The 16,380-nt window shown below is 35.5% G+C and overlaps 1 protein-coding gene across 6 annotated transcripts in view; it reads right to left on the bottom strand.

Annotated features, from left to right (window-relative positions):
• The window catches only part of ESRRG (estrogen related receptor gamma), a 686,396-nt gene that overhangs the window by 111,812 nt on the left and 558,204 nt on the right, over nt 1-16,380 (bottom strand). The window lies entirely within an intron of this gene.

Below are 16,380 nucleotides of genomic sequence, written 5' to 3'. Positions count from 1 at the left end.
ATAAAACTCCAGTAGTGGAAATGCCCAAAATAATAGAAGCAGCAGAAGCAACAAAAACCTCTTCAATTTTCTTGATACGTATGGAAATACAACCATGATGCAAATATTGTGGATGTTCCTCCTAACGTCAAGTTAATCAGCAAAATAGATAAAACACCTATAATTTCAGTTCTGTCCTCTTCAAAAATGGGAAAAAGCATACTGAAATAGAACATGGCATCACATAGCAGATGGAAAGTGAACTCAGGTTAGATTTAATATCTGGGGATGAACACATAGGGTCTGACATGTAACTGACAACATTTCAATTTCAAGAATGTTACATTTCTGGCCTTAGTCACAGACATCACTTGTGGCTACTTAAAGATGAATGTTATCTCCATATCTGAATAACCCACAAATATGCCTATAATTAAAGAACCCAACAGCCTGGGGTGCAAAACTTCTTTTGAGTTACTGTATTTCCGAAGGCAGTTGGGCTAAATTGGAGTGGTTAATGAATAGGAAAATTCTAAGACAAAAATAATTGTGAATTTTAAAAATGCTTTAAAGGACATTGTTCTTATATAGCCTATAAGCTTTCCAAAAGCAAAATAAAGCTGAAAAACTTATATTTACTAATATAAAGCATGTGAGTAAAAAAATATATCATAATAATATAACTTTTTTCGTCAGCCAAGGGGTGCAATCAGAACTACACGTGTATGTCCTATGGAATGTCAATAATGACAAAAATATTTTATGGTCACATTTCAATATTATAACTTCCATTTTATCTTCAAATATTAAACTTTTACTAGACTACACAATTATACATTTGTGAAGTTACTGTTATGTCAGAAAAAGACATAATTAAAATGTCATGACTAATTAAGGTAAAATAATTTAAAAGACATACCGTAGGCAATGTCATATTAATACCTTATAAGAAGCTCTACAAAATGGATACTCAGCCCATGGAATGGGGCAATCAAAGGAAGTAGGATATTCAGATGCTGAAGCTGCAACTTTTAGCTTAAATTAACACATATTGTATGCTAATCAGTCACTGGACAACAAAAATATCTGCAATCTTCATCTACTTTTTACTTTCAAAGCAGACAATTTTCCATTCCTTAAACATATGTAAATTTACAGTACAGAATTACTTATAAAAACAATCTTCAAAGAAGTTTTCTTCAATAGCATACAAATTAATTTTAAAAAAAGATACTAAAAGTATTAGTGGGTTTTCCCTTTATATTAAGGAATTCACAAATAAAATGAACAGAAACAACCCAGAAACATTGAAAGTAACCTTAAGAACTCCAAAAGGAAGCAAGGTCTGGAGTGGACATCCATCTTTAATGACTCCCACGCAGATGAAAGGTCAATTTTCCCGACTTAGTTAAAGCCTACTAACCTATAAGACACTAATCTTCATCAAATGAGGGTAATGAACTCTACAAGTGTATAAGTTTCAAATCAAACAGAAATTCTGGGTTATGTTCAACCAAGTATTTATCCATTCAACATAAGCAGACTGCAAAACATCATAAAGACAGAAAAAAGAAAACAAGATGTTTAAATAGGGAACATGCAGGGGAAATTTCTATAAGTTCCTCAGATACAAAAGATCAAATCAAAGATGGCTTTCAACACATTATCGTCAAGGGTCTCCATAAGTGAATGCCAGATAAGAAGTTTCAGGAAAAGCCTGAGATTTTCTGAGAACTTTTAAGAAAAGAGATTCTGAGTGCCCTGCATTGTGGAGAGCAGAGATGTGGATGACTTCTCCCTAATGAGAAAGGTATAGGTCAGTGCAACTCAAGAGTCTACAAAAAGTGACATGAATAACTTCAAGAAACTAAATACAGGGTCACTGATATTTAGATTGGAATGTACCAAACACCTTGTTTTGGAATAAATTTACCCTCTGAATCATGTCTAAGACTTATTGTAAATAATAGCTGGATAATATTTATAAGATATTTATTCAATAAGATAAAGTGAGAGCTGAAGAGTGTGGAAACCTGGGTTGAGGTTCTTGATTTGCCCTGGATAAATCATAACAGTCATATGCGGAAAATTATAATGGAAATTACATTGTAAATAGACTAATAGTAAAAATACCAAGGAAAGGAGGAAGAAAACTAGGGTCACTTGGATGTATAATTGTGAAGCATCAAAAGAATGCTATCAGGAGAAAAACCACCTCATATTCTTCTCATATTTCTTATTAAACCAAGGAAACTGAGAAGTAATCTTTAAGCCTTGGGTTGCTTCCCTCCAACAGGCATAGATGTTTTTGAATGTAGCAAAATTTTTTAATATAAATAATTGTTTTAATTATCCCATCAGATCAAAAGCAATAAGGACTTCCCCAGGATCTTAAGAGTTCTTTTGTTTTTATATGCTCTTGAAGGAAAGAGAAAAGGGTATTACTCAGAATTTTTCAAGTAGCTCTATGTTAAAAACTCAATCTTAATAAATTCTAGCCTAATGTAGAATTTTGCTATTAAGGTTTTAGAATGTTTAGGATATTAAGGATAACATGATGAAATACTGAGAGGCAGTAAGGTGTAACAAGCTGGTCTAGGAACCAAAAATACCACTGTTCAGGTCTGGCTTTTGACAAACACAGCTTTATTACCCTGTGTAAGTCACTAAAGTATTTGTATTCAAAGAGGCAGAAAAGCTACTAACCTTCACCCACTCTAATTCTTTGTACATTTATGCACCCAATAATGGTAGAAGCAATGCAATTAGATAACATTGCTTAATAACAACAGGCAATTTAGGGCTCTTATTACAGATACCCTAAAAACCTCCTTCAATTTCCCAGAGGCAAGAAACAATGACCTAAAGCAGGCTGGTCAAGACATTAGGATCAAAATGCTAACTGTGGACAAAGTGGCATGAGAACTTAAGATCAAGACTACATTTTAAAAGCTTGTCTGAGAGAGAGAAGTTTATTCTGCAGGCCTAACTTTGAATGCAACAGGGAAAAACAAAAATTTTCATTCTAAATTTAGCACATATGACAGATTACAGATGCTTTACTACCTCTGCCATCTTTGAGAAGATGCCAAGGTGAAGAGATCCGGTCCCCCAACATCTCACCCATGTTTACTTTCTGTATTTCAAACTGCCTATAGTATATTTCCCCTGGAAGTGCCAATATTATCACAAATTCAGTGCCTCTAAAAGTAAAATTATCTTCCAAATTAACGTCACACATCTTCCAAATTCCCTATAGATGACAATCACATGTCAAGCCTGTGTCTTGCAGGTCATACAACTGTGAATTTACTCCTTCCTTTTGACTCCTTACATCAAAATCTTATTATGGCTATCTTTACCTCATCCTTCTTATTCCCAAGGATAAGATCCCAGCCCTCATTATTATATGCCTAGATGCTGTCCCTTATACCTAAAATACTCATTGCCCACATAATTCTTCCTCATTCTTCCAGAGCTCCTTTGTATAGTATTACATAATTAGAGCCTATCCTTCTCTAGTACCTTCTATAACTGATTCCCCTATAGAGATTTCACTCCACAGACCTGTGATTTCATTGGCATAAGGTAGTCCTGAGAACTTGCATTAAATTTAAAAAGTGTCACAGCTGCCTGTAATAGTACAATTTACAACTTTTCTATATGAAATTCTACTATTTATTTGCAAACATAGCGTTGCATTAGGACAGTGTATGTATGTTGGATGTAATTTGAACTCAGATAATCAACTAAATTCTGAATTATGTGGTAGGAAGAAATACCCTGGATGACATGTGGTCTTTATATACCAAATGATCCTAATCTGCTTGCTTGTATAAAAGCGTCTCTGTCTCTCTATCTCTGTCTCTGTCTCTGTCTCTCTCTCCCTCCCTCCCTCCCTCAAAGGAACAGTCTAGGTGAATGTTGAAAAATTCAGAAACCTAGGCTATAAGGTGAGGATGTTTTTTTTATTCATGGTCATGTAAAAAACTATGGAGAAAGCATGAATTTAAGGAATGAATAATCACACCGAAGAATGTACTCATCTTTCTAATTCTGGTGAAATCCAGGACAAACAATTCAGATCAGGCCTCCTACTCTTAGTGGCTGTGTGGCCCTGGGCAAGTCACTTAACTCTGTATCCTCCCTCCCTTCCCCACAACTCCACTCCAAACAAAGAAATATAAAACTATGAACAACACCGTATCTGAATCTTGAACTCAACAGAGTCAAAAGAGAACCTGTTATTTTCTTCCCCAAACATTTCTCTCTCTTCACAACTTCCCTAGTTGTGTAAAGGGCACCATTTTCACAGCACCATCCTTGACATCTCACTCAGTTGCCAGCTTTGATTGCTTCCGCTATGAAAACATCTCTAGTACAGTTCCTGTTCTTTCTACTCACACAACCACCACTTAATTTAGGGTTATCACCTTTTTTCCTGTACTATTTCCATAGGCACCTAATAAATCTCCTTCCCATAAATCTTCACTCACTGTGAAAGTCTTCTTAATCTGACCACTCCCTGTGTTTCCAATCTTTTTCATATGACCGTCTTCCATGAACTCTACAGTGAAGCAGTACTGGCCAACTTGTTAACTGTTCCTCATACATGAGGATTCAGAATACCTCTCCATCCATTCCTGTGCACAAGCTTGTCCATCATGCCAGGAATGACCTCCTTCCTCAATTCCACTTAGAATCCCTGGCTTCTTTTACGACTGAGTTTCACTACCACCTTTTAAAAGAGATCTTTTCTCCAAGCTGCCAATAATCTCCACCTCAAAAGTTACTCTATAGATAGCTTATTTTTATTTATTTATGAATATGCTTTTTCCTCTATTCAAAGGTAAACTCCTTGGATAAGGGGGACTATTTTGTTCAGATTGGGAAAAGAGAAAGTAGTCATAATACAGGTAATGGCCTAGGAAAGTAGAAGTTTCAAGGGATGACACTTTATAGTAGGGGATAAGAACAAGACCAGAAAGCACCTAGCAGAAAGCCCTGAGTATAATGGGCATTTTTTAAAAAAATAATGCTTGCTGCATTTAACTAAATTGAAAAAGGTTGTGGATCAGGAAGACAATAAAGGATCGATCAAATAAATGTCCCATCTCTCTTTCTCTCCCCACCCTCCCATTTCAGATAGGGTGCCCAAGATGACTTCATGCAGCAAACATAATAAATTTGGATTTCAAAGTCTTTGAAAAAATTTGGCATTTTATCCTTGTGGACAAAGAAGAAAAATGTGGACTTGATTATATTTCAGAGAGGTGGCATCACAACTGGTGATGCAAGAAGTGTATCTTCATAAGTGAGAGCATCTGTATGATTGCAGTCGGATTGTGACATGCTTGGGAATACACCACTGGGGTCAATACTTGGCATTCCTTTAATCTACTCCACTGAAATACTTTGCCACCACTCTGAATGAAGCCAGAGGGGGAAAAATACATACACACATACACACACATACACACACACACACACAACATGTGGATGACAGTAATGGGGCAAATAGTTAATTCACTGACTTAAAAAAATGAAGAATTTCAAAATAATATAAAAATATATAGAAATCAACATGAAAAGATCTAATAATAGTTGACTGGTAGACATGTAGCTTGAAAGCAGTTCAGGTGAAAAAGATATGGGCATTTAACTGACCATTTCATCAAGTTTTGCCCAGATTGAGATAAGGTCTTCCAGTCAAGCCAAAGAAATTGTGGAAGCCATTAATACAAATGTGATACACAGAGGGAGCATGGCGACATAGGCAGAAGACTGGTCTTTGAGTTCAAGCCCTGTCTCTGATGACTTTATAAGCTATGGGACCATGAACCAAATTGTCAAGTTTTTATTTTTTCTGGCAACCGTCTACATGACTATCAAGGTGCAGACAAGTGGACTAAACTGTATTGACAAAATAAATTTCTATAAAATGAGTTGCCTACGCTGATGCCTATACTGATCCTGACCAATAATTTGGGTATATTATCCTTTTTCTATTATTAAATGAAGGGAGATAAAATTACCATTGTAGTCTCCATCGGTCAGAACACATCTAGAATAGCATATTCAACTCTAGGAATTTGACGAACCAAGTATTATTGAGGTTGGCAAAAGGTATGTTATTTAATGGAATTCAATTATATACCTGTAGTATTTTATTTACACCTAAGGCTACCTATCTTTCCTACTAGATTTTTAGCTCCTTTATTATAGTATTCATTCTCTACTTCATTTCATCACATCACCCAGACAGTAAGTCTGTAATAAATGTTTATTAAACTGAACTGCAGAATATAAAACAGAAAAGTAAGGGAGGAGGGGCAGCATGATAGCTGTGTGCAAACATTTAAAGTGACGGAAGAATTCTTCTATGTTTTTGCACAGGATAAAATTTTTCCATATTGCATCATGAATAGAAGTTATAGGAAGGCAGGTTTGAGTTTATTACAAATAAAAAAATTTTATAACAAATCAAAATTACAAAATTGAGCTCTGTAACACTGGATGTATTTAAGGTGAATCAATACGATCATCTATCAGAGGATGTCAGAAGAACTAGACTGGAGCCAAGAAACATGCTTGGGTTTAGTTTTAGATCCCCAGTTAGTTGTGTGGCAATGAATGTCTTCATTTAACATGGTGGTCCTCATGAGGAAGCTAAAAGGTTTTGATGCTCATATTCTCCAATGGGCATGAAATTGATAGAAGACCCATCTAAAGACTGTTTGTGTTGACCAGTCATTTCTGATTTTTTGTGACCCCACTGGAGGTTTTCTTGTCAAAGATATTAGAGCAGTCTGAAGTATTTTGCCATTTCCTTCTCCATATTACTTTACAGATGAGGAAACTGAGAGGCAAAAGGGTTAGTTAAGTGACTTTCCCAGGGTCACACAGCTGGCAAGAGTCAGAGGCCAAGCAAGATATGACTCAGGAAGATGAGATTTCCTGACTTCAGACCAGGTCATCCACTCTTCCACCGAGCTGTCCCTCTAAAGTGTCCCAACTATGAAATTCATGACCAATAATAGGGCACCTACATTTTTTCAAGAAATTACTTGTGTTAGTTGTAGCAACTTAAGATGGCTACAATTTAGTAGAAGGGAGAGAATTCAGCATCAAAAAAACATGTAAATTATTATTATTATAAATAATATAATATATAATATTATGAATTATAAATAATTATAATATAAAATATATATATAGCAATATACAAATACATAATTTATTATATATTTGACTCTAAAGATTTCACAGTGTAGAAAAAACCATATCAAAGCAAGTAAATCATAACACATTTCCTAGAAATAAAGAATAAATCACAAAATGCAAACCCTTTGAATACACAAAGAGGGACAAATATCAGAGCTAAAAACCCCAGCTGATGCTTATTGGCAGTGCTTTGGCAAAGGCAAGTTTAAAAAGGAGAGAGGATCTAGGAAGAGTGTATGTTTATGATTGCCTGGAAGGGGCTCCACAGAGTCCCTTCACACGCCACTGAATGGCTTAGACTAAAGGGACCTGTTCCTGGTCTGACCATCTTAGGGTTTTATCACTGTTGTTTTTCCTACTCCTCTAGTAGCTGTTGGCAAAAGACCATAAAACTGGATTTGATTCCTATCAATTCTGTTCCTTTCCTGGTACAACTATTGATACAATATACTTATCCTTGGCCTGTTCCCAACAAAAAGACCACTTAAACACACAGAATTCCTAGCCAGAATATAACATGGACACCCAACATTACATACTCTTAGCCCAACTGAGATGCTGTGTAGGCTTTTACTCTTAGTTTATATCCCTTTACAATTAGTTCCTTAACTTAGAATGGATATCACATATGCTCATTTCCACTGATCTGCTGGAGAATTCCTGTTTTTTAAATTTATAAAAAACACAGTATTTTATGTCTCTAAACACTACTCTAATTTGCTGAGTGTGTTTACAATTAAAAACAAGTTTCTGGAATTGGTTAATAGCAGAATTTATTTAAAACTGAGAAAAACATTCATAGAATATTAGGCAATGCTCAGTGGGAAAGATAAAGTTAGTAAAGATAAATTATAGCAAACACTTTTTTAACTGGAAAAAGTCCTTGATGGGTAAGTACCAAGCTATGGGCAAATCTATACATTCTGGCTTTTTTGCAGCTTTATATGTGGAGAGCCACATAACTTAAAGTGTAATTTCTTCCTTTTGCTAATAAAATGCAATACTACGAGGGGAAATGGGAATATTATGAAACCTAAGTGTGGAATGTTTAACAAGGTAAACAAATGCTTCTCTTTGTGAAGCTGTAAGAGAGTAATTATTACTGGCCTGGTAACTAAGCTGCCGGGAAAACCCAAATTCTGGAAGCCCAAGACAGAATTTAGCATAAGTCAAAGGAGACTTACGATTCCAAGGAAAGGGCCAAGGTGAGCTTTTAACTACAATTCTAATCATAACGTTTATATAGCACTTTAAGGTTTCAAAGCGATTTCCTTGCAATTAATTTAGGCAGTTGATAGTTCAAGTATTATCATCCCACTTTAAAGTGAAGGAAAGAGCTGAAAGGTTAAAAAACTTGCCCAAGATCACGTCAACAAATTGCAGACCAATATCTGAGTAGAGGCTTACTAACACCAAATCCATCCATGCCTGCCTCTTGTAGAATGAAGAGATAGAATCAGAATTATATTCAGTAATGATAAAAGTAGAAAAAATATTCTATTGTAATCAGGTATTTGTATGTATTTAAATTTGGTTCTACATGTTTTGTCAATTTATTGCGCATACCTCCACAAAATGAGCCCCCAAGTAACATCAAGTTGCAGTTTCCTCAGACTTCCTAAACTCTTAATTCCTCAGTCTCCTCAAATTCCATGCCCTTATACTTCACTCCACCTCAGTTACATACAGGAACAGACGTGCTTTGGATCTCACCATGACCCATAAGTATTCATCCTCAAAGTCAACTTACAACATCCTATCATTCCAACTCTACCTTCTTCAGACTTCATCCTCTTATTCTGACCTTCAGTCCCTCTATCCCTCACTTCTTTTTCAGGAATTACCCTTGCTCTGAATTCATTTTCCACTCTTTCTAATCTTGACTATATAACTAAACAAGTCAACTCCATACAGTTTTCAGCTCTCAAATCCCTCCACAAACTATCCAATTGGCAAACATCCTTTGCAAAACTCCATCCCAGGATTATTTCCACCATCTGCCTCCGTCACTTCTAAGCACCACTGCTAAATGGACTACACTGTGAAGACTGGGGTATACTCTACATTCATATGATCTAACTTCAGCTTCAATTTCTACCTAATTAATTCTCCATCTAACTCACCACTACCTGTTTCAAACTTTCTCTTTTCTCGAGCTCCTGACACCTTTACCCCACCTTCTTGGCTCACTTCCCTCTTCTTTACTGCAAATAACTCATTGGCATCATCTCCCACTCACTCCTTTCTCCTATCTATTCTCAGTCTCCCATTTTCAAGTTTGTCCATTGGTTATTCCTCATTCCTGTAACAGACTCCTTTCTCATCTTTGCCTCACAGAAACTTGCTTCCTCCAAAATGCAGCTCAAGCATTACCTGCTATGAGAAGCTTTTGTTAAGTCCTCCTATCTGCCAGGGCTCTCCGTGCCAACAACTTTGTATTTAGCTACATTGTGTTGTACTTATATTTATGTGGCAAATACTTATGTTTACACCTGCTGCCTCCCTGTCAAGAACATAAGGTTCATGAGTACAAAATGTTTTATTCATTATATTTGAGCATTTTGTTTTGTCTTTGTATAGTCCGTACACTGCACAATACCTAAGTTAATATGTGGATTCATTGCTTAATATTCACTGGTTAATATAACATAATCCTAATTAATAATGGATTCACTGGTTAGTGATTAATATGTATGTCTTTCTTATTTTCTTAAATTATTTCTAATAGAAAAAAAGTATTACTAACTATACCATCTTAATTGTCTACATATGAGGAAGGAACAAGTAACCCCAATCCATTTAGCTAAAATCCAGGGCACCTAGTGTCCACCTAGAAGTACTTAACAATTATTTGCAGCACAATATTTTTGGGGAAAGATGTCATGTTAAATGACCATATAAACAAAAATATATTAAATGACAGCAACTTAAATTATTACCATCTACTGTTGTTAGTACTGTGGCACAGTGGACAGAGTACTGGCCCGGAGTCAGAAAGACCCATGTTCCAACTGAGCCTCAGACATATACTTGCTGTGTGACCCTGATCAAGTCACTTCACCACTATTTGCTTCAGTTTCCTCATCTGTGAAATTGGGATGATGATAACAGTCCCTACCTCCCAGGGTTGTTTGGAAGCTTAAATGCAGTAACAATTGTTAAGCAGTAATACAATTAAATGCGGTAACAATTGTAAAGCACTTACCACTATGTGCCCAGCACATAGCAAGTGCTACGTAAATGTTAGTAAGTTTCACATACGTATAGTAGAAATGGCATTTATTTCTAGAAAATCAATACAAACATACTAACTGATAAGAAATGGCGGTGGCCCGATGGGCAGATATATGATACTTTCCAAATAAGTAAGGTGTCCAAACAGCGACTTTTTGAAAATGAGTACATTTTCCAAGTGCCCTTTCGTAATCAGAAATATACATTTTGCAAATGTTTATTTTGTAAAAATCAATCTGAAAAGACAGGAAAATATGAATGTGAAAAAGTGAAAAGCCCAAGTCATTCCTTTTTCTGGGTTTTAAAGTGTAATTGAAGACTAGAACCATGTAAATACCTGAACTGGATTAGTTTGGCATTTCCAAATTGCCACATACACAAAAAATGAAGGTGAAATTTAATGGAGAAAGCAAATGGTAGCTTGGCTGTCAAGTCATTAATTACCAACTGACAACTTCGCAAATGAAAAGCATGACTTTGCCTTCTGAGCACGCCATATTTATTTTTCATAAAACATCCTATTCACTGTGTATTCATGTTTTTAAGGAAGTCTTCCACTTCCTTCAAGCAATAAATTAAAAAGATGTCCTAAGGTATTAGTAACCCTAGGAAGAGCTATAGCAGATTATTGTAAAAGTATGTTATACTCCAGGACAAAAGGACTAGGAGTTTTCTTCTCCTCAGTTTTGTAATCAATGACTGGATGAAATTTACTTTCATTTAATACTTTTACAAGAACACTTGTAGCAATTATTTCTATCTAAACAAAGAGTTGGAAGCTTAAGTCACAGTCATCAAATGGAGAATGGCTGAAGTACTTATGGTGTATGAATACTATGGAATACAAATGTAAATGATCAAAGAGATGATTTCAGAAAACCTGGGGAAAATTATATGAACTGATGCAGAGTGATTGAACAGAATTAAACCAATTTTATATGGTAATAGCATTGCAAAAACAAACACTCTTGAAAAACTTGAGTTTTATCAGTGCAATGACTTCAATTTAGAGGATCAGTGATGAAGCACACAGTCTACCTCCTGATGGAGGTGATGGACTCAAGGTGAAGAATGAAAAATGTTCTGAACATGCCCAAGGCAGAAATTTGATTTGCTTGATTATACATATTTATTAAAATGGGTTTGTTTTTCTCATTCCCAATGGAGAAGAGGTAGGAAGCATCAATTGAAAAGAAATAGATTTTGTAAATGAAATAAAACAAAAAAATCTTTAAAGGAAGAAATGAGCAGGTTTTCTTTTTTTTAACAATCCTAGGAAAAACTAAATTTAAAATGGTAGGACTCTCTTAAGAACAAGGCAACCTATCAAAGTCTGGAAACATCATTAACTATTCTCTCAGGAACCTTCTTATAAGAATTGGAGGTGTTTTTTGTTTGGTTTTTTTATGGACAGAGGGAAGGTAAAGCAGCTGGAGTTAAGTGACCTGCCCAAGGTCACACAGCTAGCATGTCAAATGTGAAATGTATGAGGCCTCATTTGAACTCAGGTCCTCCTGACTCCAGGGCCAGTGCTCCACTCAGAGTGCCACATAGCTGTCCCTCAAGTTTGTTTACACAACTTGAATTGGTATGGAAATGTGAGAGTTTGTCTCATTATGAAATAAAGAAAATAGAAAATTTGTCACCCAAATATTTAATATTCTCTTTTTCCTAAGCTTTGATTTAGATGTCTCACCAATTTACTTTATTCTCAAGCCATAGGTTTTGTTTTTTCCTTAGCCTACATTATATTTAGTTTTTATCTTCTTAAATGCCAGCCCTGTTTGTCAACACATCTAGTTCGGGCTTAGTTTTTCCACTTCTACTCTACTCTATCTACTGGAATATTTATTTTTTTAATGTATACCACCTAAACAAAATTCAACTCTGCTACACAGGGGCAAGAATTAAAATATATAGGAAGACTGCAAGTGTGTTTTGGCTTTACAGTTATACCCAAGTAAGTTACATACTTCAGTATTTAGACTGGACTAAACTAATCTGGCAGTGGTATTTTGTTCAAATGAATAAAAACGGTATTATTTAATTATAGTTTTCATATTAAACTAAATAAGAGGAAGTAACTAATTGACAGGTGATAATTCCAGGTCTTCTCCTGATAAAGACAGACATTCCTAGGTCAGATCTGTTTTTAAAAATTACCATTTTGGTAATACTGAAAGACCCTCTTTACATCAAAACCTAATTATTTGGCAGTTTTCTCCTTGTTCTTTGTAAAATATAAATTGGCAACATCGGAAAGAGAAAGAAATGTGGGGGTTTTAAAATCAGGTTGCGTTCATGCTGTGCTGACTAAATTCCTACTCTAATGCCTTATCATGGGTTAGGAGAGGGCAATCCCAGGGTCCTGAAAGCTAAAATGACAAAAAAATACAAATTTTTGTAAGTTTGACCAAGAGGAAAGGTTTCAAATATGTACCCACTGACTAAGTGTATGTCTGTGGTTCATAGTATATACTGGCAACATACTAGTAGGCAAGGTCATCACTAGGTTATTCATAGGTTCTGGTCACAATAGGTCTATTAATTTAAAAGTTGTGATCTACCTTAGTGGAAAGTGAAATTAGAAGACATGAAATTAGAGGCACTTAAAGAATAGGATAGGTAGGTGGCTTAGCAGATAGAGTGCTGGATCTGGAGCCAGGAAGACCTGAGTTCAAATCTGGCCTGAAATCCATACTAGCTGTCTGACCCTGGGCAAGACACTTCACCTCTGTTTACCTTAATCAACTGGAGAAGAAAATGGCAGACCACTCCTCTATCTTTGCCAAGAAAACCCTATGGACAGCATGGTTCATGAGGTCATGAAGTTGGACACAACTGAACAACAAATTATAAAATGTCCTAGGTTTCATTTGTAATCACTAAAACTGACTTTTTTTCACAAATGAGATATGGAAATTTACGTGGAAACAAATTTGATAATTCATTAGATAAAAATGTTTTACTATTTTTCTTGGGAAGTGTAGAGGTACATGCAGAAGCTATATCTGGACGTTTCCCCCCTCTGACGAAATGACAAAACATTTGCCGGTTAGATAGGACACATATCAACCTAAACTAGGAAGATATCAAAGAAGGCTGTAGTGAATTTCATGAGAAAATTCATTGCTTTAGTAGTAGGTGTGGACAAAAGAGATGACAGATTCAACTTGAAAACTGATAAGGTAGTGAGTTGGTTTCCCCTCAACTGACTGAGGATATCTCCCACTATTTTTTTGAAGTTAAAAAAAAAAACATTGATGTGGAGATGAGACAGAGATGGAAGGTAATCCAACAATAACAACAGCACTGAAGTTGTTTATTAATGTGATGTGGTATAAAGGCAAATGAAAATTCTAGCTGCATTTGGGCCCTTCCCAAGGCAGCTGAAGAAAACCAAAGGAAGTAAGACGTCACTTATTGTCGCCCAAAATATTTTCTTATGGAGCACTTTAAAGATAGCAGAAATGATAATATACACCCCTTAGAGGTAAGGTTTAAAGTCTACATAACAATCTGTTTACTAAATGTATATGGGGCATAAGATATTGTAGAACAAACCTAAATAAATGAGAAGAAATGAATGAAGTTAATGTGTGACTCTTGCCACATGGACTAAGAGAATAAGATGGGTGTGGCAGTAAGAGTTCTTCAATCGATGGCACATGAGAAAAAAATGGAAGTGAGGACATTTATTTTACAAGGTAGGACTTCAGAGCAGTGAGAAAGCTTTAGGAGAGAGGTGACGGGTAGCGATAATGATGCAATTTTTTAAGAGTTAAAAAATTAAAAAAAAATTTAAACATAAAGAATAATACTCAGAAGTGAAGGAAGAGGACAGGATCCACTAGTGTGGAATATTGCAAAATATGCTTCAATGGGCTGATAGGTTTTGCTGTTTTTTTCATATCTTCTTCCTCTTTTTTCTTTTTATCTTTTAAAAAAACACTTTATAAGAGATGTCTCTCGGGAATGGGTAGCAGAAGAGAGAATGACATACAAGACAAATCTAAGTCACTTAAAAATTAAAGCTATAGGTAAAAGTATTTTTTTAAAAATAAATATACAAAGAAGAGCAGTAGAAAGTGGGGAACAAAAATACACAGGGTAGTTTTCTCAGTAAAGTGTTAAAATTAATATAGGCTTTAAAAATGATTTGTACACAGTTGTTCAGTTTCATATACAATCATCTTTCTCTTCTTTGTATGCTGAAATGTTCATATTGGTTGGTGTATTAAATTTATAATAAAAAAGAAAAATGAGACACTCAAGAGTATGTAACCCATGGCCACCATATGGACAATGAGTTCACCGTTAAAATGAATGTAGGGAAGTGACATTGTTCTTTGTCTAGTCTGATGCCCTACTATTTCTTATAGCCTTGTCACCTGACCTTAGACCATGCCTCCTACTACTCCCCCCTCTCTCAGACGCTATCACAACTGAATTGTGATCCTATTTACATTTCAGGGTCTTTCCATATCCATGACTACTTTATCTTGGTTCCTTCACAACAAAATTATGCTTTTTAACCACAAAAGATTTGAATTGTAAGTTCATGCCACACACATACAGATAACATAGAAGAGACACTACTGCTGATGTAAGAAAGGATACTCCCTTCAGTGATACAGGCACATTCTGTATCTGTGTTAGAATTTTTGGTAGGAGTTAACACTTTGTAACAATAATTGCTATAATGTTGCAATTCATAAACACTGTAATTTACTAAATGTCTCGCTTGAGTGACTGTGTTTCTTCCGACTTCTTTTCTGTCCAAAACCATTAAGAATCAAGAGAGAGGACAGAGCTTATTTTTTCAAAATGATTCAAAACTTAGGAAAAAACTAAGTTTTGATCAAAATATGGTACATGACTTCTGTTGCAGACAAAAATAAATCTTGTTTTTAAGTTCCCTAGAAGGGGTTGAGACTTCAGTGAAAAACTGAAACCTGGGCAGTCACTTGCATGAAGAAAAGGGACCAGAATCCGTGAAGTGAAAAGATGGTGGTAGATTCCAAATACTTCCTGATACTGGTTTCCATTTTCTTTAAAACTCACAACTATCACAACTAAAATTCTTGTGCTATCACAGATCACACTGAGGTGGCATCATAAATAAATATATACTTCATTCTCATTTTTTTAAAACCATGAGGAAAGAACTTCTGGATGACATACATCAATATTGAAAATACTACTTTTTTGCTTTTTTTAAGGTCAGGATCAGCTGTTTCCCAAATCCTGGTCTCTTAAAATACTGGATACTCTCATTTTTTGCATTCAATTCGTACTAACATACTTGTGGATGGAGAGTATACAAGGCACTCATTTGATAGCAGGCATTATCAGCTTTAAATTCTTTCCTCTATTTACATAGAATTATTATTGAATAAATTAAGGCCCTAAAACTCCATACTTGCCTAACAAACCTTATTTTGGTATTTTTTTTCACTCTGTATTACTAATGTTAACACAGACGCACACACACATACACATACTAAGTCTTATAAGAAGGGGGACTTTTACCCCTGCCAAATTTCAGCTGGGAACAATTTTTATGGCCAGCTAATAAACCTGCTGAAAACAGAGGCTGATAATGGAAACCCTCACGAGTCCTTAACTACAGTGTGCTCTGCTATAATAAAAAGAATTAATGCAGTCAATTTGTACCACTGTTCTCTGAACAAAAAAACCCTATTCCAACCACAGTCTTTTCAACAGCTGATTGGCAGCCCTGTCCATTTCTCCTCCACAGTGTTGTCACTAGTCTTCAACATGATAATGAGCCTGTCACCATATTCAAATAGCCCAGTGACAGCACGTTTTGTGAGCATGACGTCCACTGCAAAGGGTCTGTCAAAAAGCACCTTTCAGAAAAATGAAAAGAGAATGCTTTTCTGATGATAAACCTAATTTCTCCATAGATAAAAGAGAGAG

The sequence above is a fragment of the Notamacropus eugenii genome, chromosome 2, assembly GCF_028372415.1.
Source record: "Notamacropus eugenii isolate mMacEug1 chromosome 2, mMacEug1.pri_v2, whole genome shotgun sequence".
Lineage (NCBI taxonomy): Eukaryota > Metazoa > Chordata > Mammalia > Diprotodontia > Macropodidae > Notamacropus > Notamacropus eugenii.
Note: the sequence above shows the minus strand (reverse complement) of the source record. Positions and strands in the feature narration are given on the sequence as shown.